Source organism: Ceratosolen solmsi, unplaced genomic scaffold (genome assembly GCF_000503995.2).
Source record: "Ceratosolen solmsi marchali unplaced genomic scaffold, CerSol_1.0 scaffold56, whole genome shotgun sequence".
Taxonomy (NCBI): domain Eukaryota; kingdom Metazoa; phylum Arthropoda; class Insecta; order Hymenoptera; family Agaonidae; genus Ceratosolen; species Ceratosolen solmsi.
This window is the reverse complement of record NW_011948425.1, coordinates 4530472-4548426: the sequence shown is the minus strand read 5'-3', so window position 1 is coordinate 4548426 and position 17955 is coordinate 4530472.

Genomic DNA, 17955 nt, shown 5'->3' with positions numbered 1-17955 from the left:
TCGCGGTAAATATTTACATTATTGTTACTTAAATTATTGTTAAAAAAAAAAAAGAAAAGAAGAAAGATTAATTAAGATTAGCATAAATATTTATTAATGATTGATAAACGAAAGCAATAATCGTTTATTTTATATTTTCTACATGGAAATAGATTAAATAAAATTGATTCATAAGATTTAATATTATTCACAACTAATCCACAAATTATTATATGCAGTTTTATAATTTTATTTATTGTGATATATCCATTAATTTTTAGTAAATAATATGGCATTCAATATATATAATTTTAATTATATTAGGTTTTGTGAAGATTGTTTCATTAAATGGGGCATATAAAGAATTTAAAGATATCACATATTAACTTTGTATATTTTATTATCTTGGTAGTTTTATTTAATCAATTAGGAATTTAATTAATTTTCTTAGACGTAGAATGAAAAGCACTTATAAAATGCTGCTTCTTAATTAAAAATGAAATAAAAGTATGAGTCATTTGAATAAAGTATTTACTTCGACATTCATTTCTGGATTCTTTATTATTGGCAAATATTATTAGTTAATTCGAGAATAAAATTCTCACATTGTAGTTTTGTAAAAGCTAGTCGACCAAATTGAAGTTAAAAAATAAAAAGACGAATGTGCCAATATAAGTGTCATATTTAGAGTGTGATAATAGATAGTTTAAATGTTTCTTTTGCATAAACTTTATTGAAAAATTTTTATTAAATTAATATTGTGTAATTAATTATGCAGTCTGCGGTAAATATTGAATTAAATGTTCTTCAAAAAAAGGTAAAAAATTTTTGGCAAATTTCAACTGAACATGATGTCTAAGCCCTTCATACTTATAAAAGATACTTCTTCAAGGAAAAAACAATTTTTTAGCAAAGTGAAAGAATACAAAGACAGGTTGTAAAAGTCCCCTTTTAATCATCATTTCCCTCGGTGACCTGCAAGTACCAAGATTTTTCTCCCATGCATATTAAAGTAAACGAAATTCTTTTCACAACGTCTCGGACATTAATTTAATTCGCTGCGCTTTTAAAAACTCAGTCACGGACACGTAAGCAACGCACTTTCATGACTTAATAGATTTTTTAATGATTGCAAGTCAAGATTGCAACACATGTTTGGCTACGCGGATGGAATCCGCAGCTTTTTCTAGGCTAAATGTATTTGTGCTTAATTGAAAGCCGGTCAATCTATTCAATTACTCATCCTCCGAATAATTCACTTTATTGATTCAAGGATTATTTACATAATTATGAGGCAGTATTATTAACAATACAAACAATCTATTTAGAAAGTGTCATTAATAGTACGAAGCATTTATGAAATCATTAATGCATCGACAATATTTGTCGGAAATTATTACATATCCGTTTCATTTACTCACTTACAACTATATCATTTAAATATGTCAAATTATATTTTTAATTTAGAAAATGGCTCAAAATGTTTGCGATAAATCATGCTTAATCGTCTTTATTAAGGTGGACTCGGATCGAAACGCACATTATCGTTACACTGCAATGATTGTATAATCGCCGTCGAGTGCCAAACGATGAGCATCGCTGCTCTTATAACCGTTAGGTTAATTACGCGGTTCGAGCTTTATTAAGCTTAATCAGCTTTTCGAACTTTACGTATTCGAGATTATTTGACACGAGAGATGACACGCGATTTTTTGTTGCGGCATTTTTGAGCCTCTGGATTTAGAAAGTAACCGCTTTTCCTTGCATTCCATCATGTACCACCGCTAAGATATTTATAGATATTTTTGTCATGTAGTGCCATTTTTTCAATATTATGATTATTCTCGTTCTCAACGGATTATATCATTGAATTTCACGATTTATACAATTTCGTGTTTTAATTCTTCATCAATCAAAGTAAATATATATATATATATATGTATATATATGTATATGTATATATGTATGCATATATAATAAAAAAAAAAGAAAAAAAAAGAAACATTTTAATTAAAACAACGTTCTAAATGAACGAACGAGACTTCGGCTTTAAACGATAAAGATCACATGAACAAATAAGAACCGACCAAGTACCGAAATTCCGCAAAGCTGCGAAAACATTTTTTTCTCTTACACACTTTAAATTATATTGTAAAATGAGATGAATTTTGAAATTTTTATCGATATAAAAGAAAGAATTAAGGAAATAATTTCGATCAATTTCATTTCAAAGTAATATACGCATAAAGTCCGAATAAAAAATTAACGAATAGCTGTAGCTCTTACTTTGACAGCTGTAATTTTCTAGCACAAAAAGTATATTAAATTTTCATGGTATCGACTGGTCTGTAATTTTCATTTATATTAATTAAATTAAGCATATTTACTTATTATTATAAAGTACCTTACAAAGCTTATAAATTGAATTATTTAACTTGTTTAAAAACTTTAAATGTTTTACAGTCAGAGGACATGCGATATGGTAATTCAACAATATGAAAAAGAGATTTTCATACAAGTGGCCAAATAACTTTCCACTAGATTCTCAATTACGAAGTGTAATGTGCTTCATTGGCTCAAGAGATTTTGTAATTTATTGGGCTCGAATTAAATGAAATTTACTTAAGGTTCGAAAATAAATTTCACTTCAGATTTTGCCTCGTATGCACACGGATTTAAAAGGAGAAGTACATCACTCTCCTACAGGCGTTCTTTATACATTTTCTACACACAAACACTGGTCTACTCTTCTCTGCTATTCACATACACGACCACATAATTTTGGTTAGAAAAGGTCTGTACTACTATTCTCGCGCTTAGCACGGGTCGGTTATATTGCCTGCGGGGAACGAAATTTCTCACAAAGTCTCTTGCCTCTCTCACTCGCTCCTTCTAACTCTCTCTCTCTCTCTCTCTCTCTCTCTCTCTCTCTCTATCACACACACGCGCGCGCGCGCACGCACACACACGCACAAACAAGCACACGCACACTTATATTTATATACAGACACTTCTTCTACCACCCTCTCCTCATCCTCCTGGTCGCGCTCCTTATATACTTTATCACCTTTTTTTTTTTTTTGCTTCTTAAATTGACAGGACAATCGTTCATTAACCGTACTCAAATAAACTAAAAATAAAAAAATAATCGACATTAAAAAACCAATATATTACTGTTTCATGTATTTCTTATTTTTTATACTCATTTGTACACTTTTTACGACACATTTGCAAATCCTAGATTATGACTTCTTAACTAGTCACAATATGCCCATTGACTGAGACTTTGCGCGATTCTATGCAACATTCGTGTTGAAACAGTATCAAACAAATGAAAAAGTTATGAAATTCTAATTTAAAATTTAGATGTACAAGATACGATAAAATATGAAATTTCGTTGAGAGTCGAACTTTAAAATAATGTTATTTAGTTATGAGAAGCGGGCAAAAGTGATGATTGATAACAAAAATAAACGATAGAAATTATAAATACTAGAATAATCAGCATTATATACATTCGACAATAATCTAGAATACGACGTGATCTTTGAAGTTTATAAAAAATATTTGAATAAAAAAAATGAACATACTAGGTATTACTAGGAAGTAATGGTGATTAAAACACGATAATATAATACTAATGTCCCTCTCTCTCTCTCTCTCACTCTCTCCCTCTCTCTCTCTCTCTCTCTCTCTGTCAGTCACTCATTCACTCACTAACTACATTCGCCAATTTTATGGTTTATAAACTACCCGGAAAGGACAGCTTTCATAATTAATGGTCAAAATTCATGGCAGATGCAATGAGGATTATCATTGTTGTTGTAGTTCATAAAGTATCTCGTTGGTGCTTATGAACGAAGCATCTCATTATTTTGGGCAACGTCATAGCACCACTGATTTCTTGGCTGATTATCTTTCCCTTCTCGCCGTAAGCGATAAGAGGAACACACACGCGCCTGCCTGACGCGTGCACAAACCAAACATGTAGAGACAGCAGGCAGGCATGCACGGGACGAAGTTGCAGTTAACGCGTGTCACAACTTAATATTTCCGAGGCGCGCCAAATGAAAGAAAAGCTTTTTTTTTAGCGAATCGGGTATTAGAAAAGAATTATAACTTATAATTTAGATGGTAATAAATAATAGGTACGTAGGATACGGCAATTTTGTAGCGGTTAGAAATTAAGATGAACGTAAATAGAAAATGCTTTGACAACATTGTTGCATTGTGATTTGTATATTAAATTTTATCCTTTGCCCGTTGTCGTTTTCTTTTACAGAGGCAATTCATTGTTTTTCATTATATTATCTTGCAATGTAAATTGTGGTAAAATCAATGTTGCTCTTTATGAAATAGCCCGAGCAATGAATATTATCGCTTGTAAGGATATCGGTCGCTCTATAATTTTGCAATCGTAATGCAATTTTGCAAAACATGGCACATAAAGCATACTCGAGTTAATTAAATTCTTATAGATCATAAATGTTAATAGATGCTAACGATAAAATGCACCGCTAGACAAAATAATTGAATTTGACACGAATAACGATTTCTACCTTGTATACGAGACTGTGAAGATGAACAAAGTTCCAAGATGTATTAAGACTCTGCTTGTTTGTCTTTTGTGTAACTGCGGTAACTGCGAACGAAGATCCAAAATTATAGCGCAAAGTACGCAGTAACGCAAGCGCTTATGTTATTTGCGAATTTCTCAGGCTTTGGCTCGATAATGCTACGCGGCTGTGTAAAGAGGCGTAATGACGGGACGCGAGGCAGCACGTGCTGCCGCTATAATTTCATGCCTGTAATTGTAAATATAACCATTGCTTGAGTTTAGAGAAGTTGGTTCGGATCGAATAGAGTATTAGACATTGACGTATGGAGCCTTTTATGTTTTTAGAGAAAGAGTATGGATTAAGGGATTAACTGTTAGAAAGAATTGCCGTGGTGAATTTGAGTCAAGGAATATAATTATCGAGTTAAGAGGCCAATAATTATGTTATTCAACTATAACGGTAAAATACGACGAATTTAAATTACAAAAATTTTGATGAAAAATTCCATTATTTGTTCTATTATTTTCTCTTAGAATTTTATAGGAAGTCAATTACAATGAATACGTCCTTTATAATTATAGAAAGAAAAGAAACTCCGTTAAATACGAATATACGTTTTACAAATATAACTGAGAAGATGGAGAAAACTTTATAATTAATAATATATCATATCGTTTATGTATATTGGAAATTTATTTAATAAAAAAAATCACTTTCTATCACTCTATACGCCACTTTATACGCCAAAAATCCAAAAACTTACATGTTGTTAAAACCAATAATTTACAAGTTCAATTTCATATTTTTTCTCATACGTAAATTCTATTCCACGAGCCACCGCAAATATATTTGCTATGTCTATGATTTTTTACAATTTTATGTGAACCTGCATTTTACTCCATATTATATTATATTATATTGTACTCTCTGCTTTTTGTTTAAATGTTCGTGTGCGTATGGAATTATGGATACATCTATAATATATGATAGATGAAGTTTACGTATAAATTTTATGAAGAAAAATCTTCAAATTTCTAATAGTCAACCCAATAAAACTGCGAATTATATTTCTGTTTATATCTAATAAGAAGCAATAAAATCCTGTCGACGCACTTTAAATCATATTAAATATTTATAATAATATTGTCTAATTCAACCTTTAACAATAGCTCATTACAATTTTACGGGTTCTGGAAACACTTATAAATAAAAATAAAAAATAGAAAAAAATTACTGAACATTGGGAAAATAGATTTGAAGCTCAATTAACGAAATGAATAACAACAACAATAATTAATCAATATTTTAAGCACTCGATCGATTTACAAAATAAAAAAAAAAAAAAAAAAAAAAAAAAAAAAAAAAAAATAAAAAAACATCATTAACATCGTTCGGAAAAGCCAAATTTTTATGTCTTAATTCATTTTACCATCTGGTCAACTTTTCCAAAATTGCTATATAAGCTTTTCGTATTTGCATTTTGCTAAAGTATTAGAAAATATTCATAATTATACGTAAGTGTCTTTGATATATTTCATTTTTCCTATCAATCCAATATAATAGACATCCACAGATTCATGCGGGTAAGTTAAGCACGTAGTAACTGTCGGATTGTGAATTGTAGCGAGAAAGTGTAGAAGCAGCGAGAGAGAGAGAGAGAGAGAGGGGGGGGGAGTAGTGGATCTTTGAAAACGGAAGTCAGTGCCAACTAAACGAGAGTAAGAGAATAATAATACAAGAGAGAATGGGAGATAACTGGAGGTGTCGTTGAGAAATTTCACCGAGGTAATTTTACGGTGCCTGAAGTGAGACGAAGAAGGGATGAGTTAACTCGAACGACCATTATCCTGCCGTAGGTCATTCAAGAGAATTAGCTGTGACTTCTTCGCGTCTCCCGTCTCTGACGCACACACGAACTTTTCTATTTTGTATTCTCGGCATATCTTGATTAGAATTGTATTTCAACATTCTGTTGTTTTATTCCTCCCCCCTCCTCAACTCTCTCTCTCTCTCTCTCTCTCTCTCTCTCTCTGTCTCTCTCTCTCTTTCTCACTTTCTCTCTGTCTCTCTTTCTGTCTTTATCTTTTCGTCTTCAGCTGTTCATCTATTAATCTACATGTCTATCTTATAATTATTCATCTATATATCTATTTATTTATCTATCTATCAACCTACATCATTCCATACTAAAACCGACTAATTAGTGGGAAATTGCTGCCACAAAGTTTTACACATTACTTCATCCATTAATGAATTAAATCGAATTCTATAAAGTTTGCAACAGACTTGTCTGCTATATTAACATCGATGTATTAAGAGACGAGGACCGATAATGAGAGAACTAATATATAATATACATTAGCTGAAGAATTAATAGAGTAGTTTTATCGAGTTCGGTACATTCTAATTGCTTATGTTGTGCATTTACTCGAGATCGCCAATTGACAACATTTTTATACACCAACTATTTTCATATAAAAACTGGCATTTTTTTTTGTTAAAAATATAATAATATTTCTATATTCACGCATTTTCAATTCTATGGCAAAACATAATTATTTGCTTAAAAGTTAAATAGAAAACAACGAACAAAAAACATAGCTATTATTTTTCATTACACCTTCTTGAACAAAGTTAGAAAAGTTATAAGAAAAAACTAATCGTATAAGAATAATAAAACTAAATTATGTAATTAAAAAATCCGTAATTCTATATCGATAATTTACTATTTCAATAATTCCTTTTACAAATATCGTTGGATTATATTAAATAAATTTAATCGTGATTCAACATATACGCGTACCCTATATTTCTCGGTATTGATTCTTAAAATTAATAGTTTCCAAATAATGTAAAATAATTTATTATTAAATAGTAAATATCTTTTATGCTATAATGATTTTCTAATAAATAAGCTATCAACAATTTTTATTATTTTTTGTGAAATATATATATACATTTCTTAACGCGAAGAAAATTTTATAATATATGAAATATACGAAATATAAGAATAATATTTAATATATATAAAAAAAAAAAATATAACACAAATAAACCTTTGAAATGTAAAGAAATCATTAGGCTTGAGTTACAAGTTTTTATAAACTATAAGATGTCCTATAAAAGTAATTAGAAATTTCATTTACCAGAGACTTATAAAACAAACAGCTTTTGTAAATATTGTTTATTTATCCAATATATTTGTTTAGCATAAGAAATAGCTATCCTCCCCTATGGTTTTCTAGTTTGACATTTTTCTACCAATTTTTCTTTTCTTTCATTGTCAATAATTATTCTTGTAAATGTAATTTCATGTAGTTTAGTTGAACTTATATGTAAATAAATAGTTATAAATAAATTGTAATCACAAATTAATACCACGATGTTTATTATACCACATTTAAATTCATGTTAATATCAGCTTTTTCACCCTATCCTTTCGATCCTATTTAATAATAAATCTTTACATAAATAAACAAAGTCCTTTCTATTTTCTAAGTAACAAATATACCTAAATTAAAGTGATTACGCTGAAATAGTGTATGTATTACGTGTATACGTGTAAAGGAGCTTACATCTGCTTTCAAAATTAGTTCGAATGTATTCATACGATAATGCTCAGCATCTTGTAATTATTAAATGACCAACTTTCAAGGTTTTCTATGTTAATAATGTTATTCGCAATTACAAAAGCAAGTATTCATCAAAGAGAAAAAAATGACATGCATCTTATAATACTTCTGTCAAAAACTATATTTAAAAATATTTTATCTAAGATGATGCAATTAATTCCGATTCTTAAATGTATATAAAACAAAAGAAGTTCATAAAATGAGTGACTTAAAATTTATAAAACTTATGAAACCTTAGACTATTAGGATCAATCATCGAGATAAATTTTAACAATTCCATTTATAAGAATTTCTAAATAGTGAAAAAATTCCAAAAATTCATTAAATGCTTCCTATTCGATCTCTCTATTAATTCTCTCGTACTTATATCACACTTTTTTTCATAGTTTTTTTTTCCTATTAAAATCTCTCATTATAATATCGATAGTTAAAATATATTACTTAAGAGTATTCTAAATAATCTTTAAATGATTCTGAATATAATATTTATTCCAAGTTTGACACATTTAATTATAAAACATATGCACTAATGTTATCTCATTAAAAAAAAAAAAGTCTCATTAAATAAATACTTGATAAACATTTAACGAAAAAAAAGATTAGCAATCATATTCAATTATTAATAATTATAAAACCTTAAACTTCATTCCATATAATTACTTTTTGAAATTAAATTTTTTGTAAAAGTTTAATATCTTTTATATATTATTTCATGCATAATTCTATGTATTACAAATAATAAAATGAATAAAAGGTAATAATGAAAAAGACTCGATAATATAATATGAAGAAGTAAAGATAAACCATTGGTTTCCTACGAAAGTCCTGTTGAATTTACGATATATATATATATATATATATATATATATATATATGATAAATGCAGAAGACATTTACAATTTAAATCATCAGGAGGAAATATTATTACGTAAAATATTTCCCAACATTTAACTTTTCTTTCCTTATTTGTTCAGGTATGGCTTATGACGTAACAAATTGAAATATCTGTTAAATTTTAGTTTTAAAACGATTTGTGTGTTGAAATTACAACTTATCAGAGTTATTCGTAGTCTTAGAATGTAAAAATATCTGTAGATGTATTGAAAAATTAATTGCCATTAAATACTTTCGCATTATTACATAAAAGTAAACGATCGCAATGATGTCCAATTTATAAAATTTCAGAATACATAGTTTCATATTGTTTGATACAAATAATGAAAGTTTAATGTAAATGTTCAATATGAATATTAATTATGATAATATTGCAAAGTAAATTATGTTAATTGTATTTATTGATTATCATTAATGAAATACGACTGAATAAATGTACTTTTCTAATTTTATAGTCTTCTACACTGAATTAGATATTTTGTTTTGGATAATAATAGAACAAGTAGATCGGTATAGTAAAATTACTGATTTGATCATCACTGAAAAATTTTAGAATAAACAAAAATGTCAACTTATTGTAACATTATTTTCGATTTTCTCTTTACCGACGTTTGCTAGAAATAACAAGAAAAACGTAGCAGAAATCAGAAACAAAAACAGAAACATAATAAAAAGAAACGTAAAAGACTAAGAGTCATTTAAAAAAAATTTATATTCCAAACTTTCATTTAATCAAATGAGAAAAATTCAATTTGAAAATAATCTTTTTACAAATTGTTATTATTTGTAAATCTCTGCCTTTTATATTTTAGGCTTTAAAATGTAGAATATTTATTATTTATATATACTTTAATTATTTCTTATTAAATATTCAAATTTAATTATTGAATATAATGTATATATATATTATATAATTATATACAAAAAATTTTATACATTCTATCGTATGTACTTTCCATCAGAAAGTTAAGTCCTTAATTATATAAATATTCCATTGTACAATGTACAATTTTACTCGAATTTGATGAACAATTAAACATGTCTAATTGTTATGTTATTATTTAATTTAATTTAATTTTATAATATATATATAATATATAAATATAACATATTTAATTTAATAATTAACATAATTATCCTATATTACGGTTTAATTACATGATGTACTAAATAGGATTATAATCAAACATTCGATAAATCAAGTGTAAATTTACATCGCAATCGCTGTCTTCGTTCTTTGTTGTCATTGCTACATTTCGCGCGACACTCATACACTATAAAACTAACTTTCACAGTAAAAAAATTGATAATATTGCTGTAAAAAAATATAATGAAAGATCTTATTTCTGTATTTGAACAACTCAAATGTAATATTATATTTCAAATTATTTGCTTAATGATAATTATTTGAGTCCTTTAGGCCATAGGATTACATTTGGCGTCTACTTACAACCACGCTAAAGGATATTGACGCTTTCGAGGGTTTCGTAATTTTATCTTTAATCAAAACCGAGCTGTTGTGATGTATGAGTTGACACGAGAGTGCCTTATCTCTTTAAAAATGAAGATACATGAGTCTTTCCCGTAGCTATAAAGTTTACTCACTCGATAATTTGTACATTTTATTCAAGCTAAATTCATACATATATTATTGTTAATAATTGTTAACTTTCTGTTCCTCATGGTCAATAATTTGATTTTCATAATTTAAATTTAATCGAGCATAAGTTAACGTTATAAATGTCTTCTAATCGCCGTTAAACGGTATTATTTTATAATCGAAAAATTATATTTACTGCACTGAATTATAATAGAGTCATAATTAGTAACTTTATAGATTATTATTATTTCATGTGAGATGCCGATATATATATAATATTAGCTTACTACTCTGTGTAGTTCATGTGTATTAATTATTTATAACATTTAACCAATTCAATTGAATATAATAAAGGACGTTAAAGTATTTAATATTCCACTTTTAGCAATTGATAATTCAAGGTTAATCGTAAAAGTACATTCATTTTACTGTTTAATAAAGAAAAAAATATTTTTACCGTAGGTTAAACATGTCGATGATGTTATTTCCATGGAATAATTAAATGTAATTGTGCATATGAAAGTAGACGGGATTTAAGGAGCCGAAGAATCTAATAACGCCAATGATTATTGGCGGCTTATTGTTATCGTGCATAGGATATACGAATGAAAGCCTAAACATTTAAAAAGCAAAATATGATTGGATGTATTTGTTCCCTGGTACAAGAAGTTTTCAGAATGATTGTACACATCAGTTATAAAATAAAAATCTGAAAAGTATCTCTTACTCAATGTCTTATTATTTTTTACCTTCACTTGGGATAGGGAAGAGCTGGTGCAAAGCTATGCCATAACCCAGCACGTTCAAGGCTTATTTGCCAACGGCAACGACATTGCGGCCATCCAAATGCAAATCGAGCTTGAACAAACTTCAATGTAACAGAAGCACCAATCCACTTCTTTGATCTTTTCTTAAAAAAATACGACATTCTCTGCTCGTTCTCGTTCTTGCTTTCTTTTTATTTATTATAAAACTCACTTGCAATGCATAATGTATGTAGCTGATGCTTGTTTAACCGATGTCTCCTGTATTTATTTCTCGCGAATGATGTGGAACACAATTTATTCTTGTAAAAACTATGTTCAGTTCTTGACGAATGATTAGACTGCTTTGGTGGTAGTGACAGATCGAGCATCGATTGGAGATATTTTTTGACAGATATTCGTTAATCAGAATTCTTGTGTTAATGGAAATAAGTTTAAAAAGGTTGTTATTCTAATGATAAACTTTACTTCAATTATGGTATTTCGACGATTTTTTTTACGATTTTTTTTTTTTTTATTTTCAATTCTGAACTTTCACTTCGAAATATTGATTAATGATACTATGCCTTCAGAGCATGTTCACTTAATTTTTTAATCGTCAAGAAAACCGCACAATAAATATTTTTTTTTCAACATTATGCCTATTTATTTGTGGCAGTTAACCTAAATTAAATTAAAAGAAAAATATTTTCATTTTCAATTACTGCATTATACTGTCGAAGTCCTGAGTACATTATGAAATAAGAAATTAAACTATTTGCCAACCATTACTGATCATTAAATTATTAACGTGCGTATTAAGTGCATTCGTCCTTGTTTGTTCTCGTATTGATATGAGGAATACTCCATCGATATTTCATTCTGCATTATATTTAGTCTAACAGTAAGCTTTAATTAAAAAATTCACTAAACTCAGAATATTGAAGACAACTTTTGTTTATCTGCGTACATGAATTTGCGTAATATACTATTGAATTATAACCGTTGTACATAAATATTATTTCTATTCCAAAATAACAATTGTATATTAACTGTAACTCAAATAGAAAACTAATGAAAGGTGTTGTTTCTTATTTTGAGCATAAGAACTATTTTCATAACTTTCAAAACTTTAATTCTGACAATAATATTGCTCAGCTAAATATCCCTATATATTTCATTTACTATCCTTTATTTTGAATCATAATATTTAGAAATTTTAGCATATTTTCTATTATTAATCAATATTCTGATAATCTTCTTAATTAATATTAGACATTATTTATGCGATATATTAGAGGGTATTAAATCTTATTTAATTTAATTTAATATGACTCGATTATCTTAACTAAGACTGTCTCTAATTAAATCAACAATTTTATTAGAAAAATGTTTTAAATTGAATATATATATATATATATATATATATATATATTGCTTCTAATGAATCAAGCACATATAATTTAAAAATTTCTCACAAATGATAAATAATAATTAATAAAATAAATAAAAGTACATAATAATAGAATAAGGAATGAAAAACTACGGTATACCTTTTTACATATACCATAACTTTTAATTTGTTATCTATTTAATTTTTTTATCGAATTTATTAATTTGAATAATGAATTTGGAAGAGCTACGTATTAAAATTATCTATTAAATGATGAAGGGAGAAAAGCTTTAATAAGAACCCATTGTTGAAATAGAAAGTTCACGAGTATTCTATGTATTAGTTACAATTTAGTACTAAGACTCACGGATACAAATCGATTTCTAGTCTAGGACAACGTGTTCCAATTTTGTCTTCATCGTCTCTCTCTCTCTCTCTCTCTCTCTCTCTCTCTATTTATCTATCTATCTATCTATCTACCTATCTCTTTTCTATCATCCTTTTTCTTAACATTTTTTTATACATTCACTATCTATCTATTCTATTCTTTGCGTTCATAATAAAGAGGAGAGACTTTAGAAATGGAGAAAATGAGAGGAAAAGATGGGGAGCGATTCGGGGGAGAGAAAGGATTATAAAGATAAACTGAAGAAAATATATAGAAAAATTAGCGGAGAATAAAGGAAAAGGGGAAAATGATGAAAGAGCGTAATGTAACATTAGCGTTAGGCATGAAGATTGTATACTTTGTTAGCCATTTAAAGATTGAGAAAAACCAAAGAAAACGCAAAGGGATGACGGTCGATCCAGTTGCGCGGTCACGCTATTTAAAAGTCAAAGCGAATGCAAATGAGAGACGGGACGCCAGCCATTGATACATCGGCCTTTCTTTGTTCTCCGACGTCTCTTCGTGAAAAGCGCGTCGACGACAATGACGACGACGATTTACCTTTAATCTATGCGACACGTTATGCTCGATGAGCGATACACGGGGATTTCAATAGCAAAAGCCAATGAACTCGAAGGTACTAACTACATTGAACTTGCCAGTGTTAAGTGACGGTCATGGCGCTATGCGTTAAAGCGCGGAAAATGCATTTTACCTTATCACAATAGACGCTCTTGTCGAAATAAATCGAAACTGGATCCCCAATTATTAGATGTGATTATCGATCGTTAATAATACCCTACTTTTTCATTCCATTCAATTCGCCATTATTCATTAGGCGATAAATGATCGCAAAGACTGTTTTTAAAGCGAATAGAAGCTCCTAGGTCATTTATAACTAAACATTATTCATTATGGAATAAATGAAATTTATGGAGGCCCATTCGTAATGATGCATTCTAAGGAAGAGATAGAGGAAAGAGGCGCTTCTATGGAGCTTTACCAACAATGTGGATTTATTCGCGGTGAATTTCTAATGCGAATTAATTGATTTGGCAATAGATCGAATTGGCGATTTAACGAAGATTTATAGATTCTTCACTCGAATATTTAGATAATAATAGATTATTGATGGACGCTTTATATAAGCATAATTATCGATATTCCTTAATCAGATATTATGTAATCGACCGACCTTTTGTATCAACTTTGACGAATTTCACGTGGAAGTGAATAGTACATAAGACACATACATAAGTCGCGGTTGAAACCAATCGACGTCGCCTGGGGGAAAAAACATCTACTAACGCGATAACAATAACGTGGACGAGGCGGGCTTAAAAAGCGCTGTTCGAAGAAATAATTTGCAGGAGACGCGCGAGTGCGTCGGTCGAGGGTGGTAGAGTCGAGGAGGCCCATTGTCCAGATAGAGGACATCGCCTCGACAGACGGCCGGAAATATCGATACCATTTAGAGTGGCCGGCATGAGCTGTAATTTTCTCGGCGGCTGGTGCAAGCTCTCGTTGTTTGACAAGGGCGTGTTACCGGCGCTTAACTCTATTTATCCCAGGGCGGACACTAGGAAGTGCATTTGAATCGAGATTTGAGCCTTACCGAGGTCTTTGACATTCGCGCGACCCTCACCGCCATTTTCCCAATCCTCCGTACAATGTCGCGGAGATCATCTCACCTGCACTTCTCGTTGCTCTTGACTTTCCAGGTAAGGTCTTAATACTTCCTCCGTGTATCTTATCGATATCCTTGCTTGTGCGATCGAGATTAGTAAATATCGAGATAACAGTTGAATCCGTCGATTAATTGAAATAGCTGAACGGCAATGTTACTTATAATGATCTGTTCTACTTGTCTGCATAAACGCTTATTCAAACGCAAAACAAACAAAATCCTTGTTTATAATGTAATCAGTGATTTATCTTTTTCATCAGAATGTGGCTTAAAGTCCGAGTGAAAGAAATTTTACGTTCGATTATTTCAATTTTTTAAGGCGTTAAATATTTGAAGTTGGATAATTTAAATGGACAATTTTTATAATTCCATAATATTTGCAGTTTATACGTTCTAACTATCAAATATTTTACATTATTTTTATATTATTTATATTATTTATTTGGAACAGTATATTATTAAAGAAAAATAATGAAATGTGCATACATATGTATATATATCGATCACTTATAATCATAAGAAAAATGTCACCGATGTTACAACATGCAAATATCCTATACATTATATACAATTTTAACGAAATTCTTCATAAATTACAATAAAATATAATCAATTTATTATAATTAAATAATTGAATAATTAAATGTTATAGTATATGAAAATATCTTCCACTGATTATGCTATTTCAATTTGAAACCTTTCTAAACAGGACAAAATAATATTTTCCTGAAATATTACGTTGTCAAAAGAATTTCTCTGTACAGGAAAATAATAATAAAGACTATACAAGAAAAATTTTTATATAAATAAAGCAATTGAAGCAAAAAGGTAAGGGAGAATTTCGTTGGTAACTAAATCAAATGAATACGTGCTTTTATTAAATTATTATAATTTTTATAAAAAAAGAAAGAAAAAAAAAACTAAAGAAAAAGATTTCTACATTGCATACTCTAAAAGTGTAATAAACGTTAAGCTGTATGAAGAATTATCTTTACGCGCAGTCTATTTTTACATATGTATGCTTGTTTATAGGTACACATGCATTTTTAAAAAGAAAATAATTTAATTAACCGAAATATGAACTAGGGCAAGAGCCACTTTTGTAAATTGACTCATATTGAAATCGATCTACGTGCAAATACACTTGATCCCACACCAGTCTCGATGTATATACATACATATAAATATATATATATATATATATATATATAAATATATATAAATATATATATAAATATGTACAATACAGACCCCTTGTATATATACGCAATAGCGTTGGCGTAGTGAGCGGTGCCTTCGGGGAGAAAACTCTCAGCCGGAAAATGACCGAGAAAATTTCCATAGCATAACGAACCATGGCTCCTTGCTGGACGACGACGAGTTTTTCAGCACAATAATCCCATCTTTCATCTCTGTTGCCTTTCGCCGTGTTAACCAACACTTGGCTGGCTGAGCTGCGGATGATGTGGAAAGCAAGGCAGGAAGAATGGAAGGACGAAAGTGAGTAAGCAGAGTAGCGGGGCAGAGGTTATAATAACTGCAACGACAAACTCTTATTTGTTCAGTAGTCTTCGACGGACTTGTTTTCTCAGCTTCTCGACTCGTTGACATGAGCTGCTTCCGCGTCGCGCTCCCGCTCGCATAATAACTATCGTTATCAAGAAATTAAGACTTCGTTAGTCCCACCGCTCTTACGCTAATTGGGAGGCATTATACGTAAAAGCGGGAGGACAAATTATATTTTCTGAATTTCGAGGAGATGGAGACGTCGACGGGGTCCTGAATGAAGCGATGACAACGAAATCCCGAGACGTTGTCTAACCGAATTGAAATATAGACAGTGAAAATAGCATTTGAATAATCCATATTTAAGTTTGTGAATAATTTTCACTATAACGGCAACTTATTCACCGCATTATGTGCGAATAAATGTTCTTTATTGCTTGCACCGACTAATTGGTAAAAGTGTTAATTTGAAGGAAAATAGCATTTTAGGGTGCCTTTCATTCTTATCATTTGTTTCTTAAAAGTTCAATCTGCTCCTTCGTGAATTGTCAGCTATATAACTAATTATAACGAGGCTAAAATAAATCTTTAAATTTATTTTTCATTTCTTGCCTACTTCGTTCATGAAATTGCAATATCTTTTAATCGCTTTCAATTTTTCAAATCCTTACCTCACTAGAAAGAATAAGCGTAATTGCAGTACAAGTACACATTATTAGATAATTATCATTATATCTACTATATACGATAATTTAACGTTGCCAATGCAATGCATTACGATTTAACGAATTACGAGTGAACGACAAGTGCAATCGTAACGAACGCTTAAGACGACATCACTTGTGTCTCGTTCTATCTTTCTTTAATCACTAGGACGATTTCTCTACTAACTCTACTCGACTGGAAATGTAACGTAGCTGTGACAAGCCAAAGTATCGAAGAGTAGAGGGCTCGCAAAATAGATCAGAGCCCGATTAAACCGGTTAAAACTATGCTCGACTCGCACGTTAGAAGTCTAAAATCGGCAATACTCAAGGACGTCTCGGCGCGGGTTTTGCAGGCTACTCCTCGTCTCACTTAATGCAACGGAAGTTTGACAGAGGCGCAAGCCAGGGTTAACTATTTCATACGCAAATGTGCATTTGCGTAATGGATTTGAATAAGGCCTGCCTGACGACAAAGACGCTCCGCCCACACGCTTATCTCGGCCTGTTAACCGCGACACTCACGACCTCCGCCGCATCCCATTACTTCCTTCTTTTTCCACTTCCTTTCGACGTCATCAGCCACCTCCATTTCATGGAGATTGCTTAAGCACCTGGATAATGCGCTGCATACCACGACTCTTTTTCACATTACATTTCACATTTTTTTTCTCTTTCTCTCTCTTTTTTTTTTTTTTTTTTGTGGGATGCGCGCCGCCGACAGATGGCAGCCGACAAGAGGTAATTGCGATTGGTCGCGCCCGCGTATTATTGCACTTTTATACTGTCAAACGATATCGCTTGAAAATGACAATGCCCCTTGTTTTATTTCTGGCCCGCCATAAAATATCGCTAATATTGTGTATCGGT